This window comes from Penaeus japonicus, unplaced genomic scaffold (assembly GCF_977035675.1).
Source record: "Penaeus japonicus unplaced genomic scaffold, GWHDUDI00000001_assembly GWHDUDI00000027, whole genome shotgun sequence".
Taxonomy (NCBI): domain Eukaryota; kingdom Metazoa; phylum Arthropoda; class Malacostraca; order Decapoda; family Penaeidae; genus Penaeus; species Penaeus japonicus.
Genome location: NW_028234429.1, coordinates 12,701,446 through 12,703,945, shown reverse-complemented (window position 1 = coordinate 12,703,945; position 2,500 = coordinate 12,701,446). Strand labels below are relative to the sequence as shown.

The window sequence follows — 2,500 nt, the reverse complement described above, 5'->3', positions numbered from 1 at the left end:
TCTCTATTAGTTTGTCTGTCTATTTATCTCTACTAACTACTGATCTACTTATCTGTTTATTTATCTATCTATCTATACATATATATATTTACTTATCTATCTGTTCATCTTGTCTATCTATCTCTCTATTAACTAGCTATCTACCTATCTGCCTATTTGTTTATCTACCTACCTTTCCATCTATCCATCTTTCAATCTATCTATCTACCTGTCCGCCTATCTATCAATCACTTTACCTGTATTTCTATCTGTGCACGTTTGAAATCAATAAAATATTCAGAAGGAACAACTGTGAATGCACGAATATGTCCTCAGGTGCAAGTAATTTAACGTAGAATAGAGTAATTCAGAATGTGTAATGAGGTGCACGGATTAATCACCTTACTCTTAGTTACTCTGACGCGCATAGATTTGATCCAGCACTGATCCGTTACTCTGATACCTGCCCGTGTGTCCTCCGTCCCCTTACTTTCCGCTATTGGATCCAGCTTGAAATGTTCATTGATCATCAACCCCCCCACCTCCCCCTCCCTCCTCCTTCACCCCTGCCCTTCCTTTCTATGTGTCTCCCCCCTTTTCAATTTCCTTTGATGTTGCAGTTGAATGGCATCCATTGCGAATCCACTTTCGGCCGTAGTTCCGAAGGTATGAGCTAATCAAATCCAGGTTTTCATTTCAGATCATTTACCTCCCGCGGGCTGTGAGGGAAGGGCGAGGGGAGGGCCGTGACTCGTAGGGCGGGTCGGATGGAGAGAGAAACGTTAAAAAAAAAGAAAAAAAAGACGTTCAGAAACGTTCCCTTTAAGACCTTTTGTAGTTTGCGAAGGGAGAGCCGTGACTCGTAGTGCGGGTCGGCTAGAGAGAGAAACGTAAAAAAAACGTTCAGAAACGTTGCCTTCCCGACGTTTTGTAGCTTGCGGAGGGAGAGCCGTGACTCGTAGTGCGGGTCGGCTAGAGAGAGAAACGTTGGAAAGAAAAAGAAAAACGTTCAGAAACGTTCCCTTCGCGATCTCCTGTAATTTCCAAGTCTTCGCGACCGGAAATCCCTTCTCTGTAACAAGATCATGGACTCGCCTTTCTTCTTTTCTTCGGGGTGTCTTCGGAGAGCCAGACCGTCGTCCCCGCCTTCAGCAAAATCGCTATCCGTCGCAGGAAATACGTATCCACCGCTAATGGCGATAATAATTCTGTGTCGTGGCGGGTGAGGACTCCATGTTTTCCCCGCTCGCTCCTTTTCCGTCCGTTGGTCTTATTCCCAGCGAGGATTCACGGCAACGCTTTTCTAATTCTAAATGGATTCATAGCAACGCTTTTCTAATTCTAAATGGATTCATAGCAACGCTTTTCTAATTCTAAATGGATTCACGGCAACGCTTTTCTAATTCTAAATGGATTCATAGCAACGCTTTTCTAATTCTAAATGGATTCACAACAACAGTTTTCTAATTCTAAATGGATTCACAACAACAGTTTTCTAATTCTAAATGGATTCACAACAACAGTTTTCTAATTCTAAATGGATTCACAACAACAGTTTTCTAATTCTAAATGGATTCACAACAACAGTTTTCTAATTCTAAATGGATTCACAACAACAGTTTTCTAATTCTAAATGGATTCACAACAACAGTTTTCTAATTCTAAATGGATTCACAACAACAGTTTTCTAATTCTAAATGGATTCACGGCAACGCTTTTCTAATTCTAAATGGATTCACGGCAACGCTTTTCTAATTCTAAATGGATTCACAACAACAGTTTTCTAATTCTAAATGGATTCACGGCAACGCTTTTCTAATTCTAAATGGATTCACAACAACAGTTTTCTAATTCTAAATGGATTCACAACAACAGTTTTCTAATTCTAAATGGATTCACAACAACAGTTTTCTAATTCTAAATGGATTCACAACAACAGTTTTCTAATTCTAAATGGATTCATGGCAACGCTTTTCTAATTCTAAATGGATTCATGGCAACAGTTGTCTACTTCTAAATGGATTCATAGCAACGCTTTTCTAATTCTAAATGGATTCACAACAACAGTTTTCTAATTCTAAATGGATTCACAACAACAGTTTTCTAATTCTAAATGGATTCACAACAACAGTTTTCTAATTCTAAATGGATTCACAACAACAGTTTTCTAATTCTAAATGGATTCACAACAACAGTTTTCTAATTCTAAATGGATTCACAACAACAGTTTTCTAATTCTAAATGGATTCACAACAACAGTTTTCTAATTCTAAATGGATTCACAACAACAGTTTTCTAATTCTAAATGGATTCACAACAACAGTTTTCTAATTCTAAATGGATTCACAACAACAGTTTTCTAATTCTAAATGGATTCATGGCAACAGTTGTCTACTTCTAAATGGATTAACGTGAACGCTTTTCTCATTCTCACTGGATCCATGACAACGCTTTTCTAACTAAATGGATTCACGGCAAAGCTTTTCTAATTCTAATAGGATTTAAGGCAAGACTTTTCTAA

The 2,500-nt window shown here is 38.1% G+C and overlaps 1 protein-coding gene across 3 annotated transcripts in view; it reads left to right on the top strand.

Moving 5' to 3' along the window:
* LOC122260668 (putative G protein-coupled receptor CG31760) overlaps positions 1–2,500 on the top strand; it is a 266,410-nt gene that overhangs the window by 247,718 nt on the left and 16,192 nt on the right. The gene's annotated exons all lie outside the window — the stretch shown is intronic.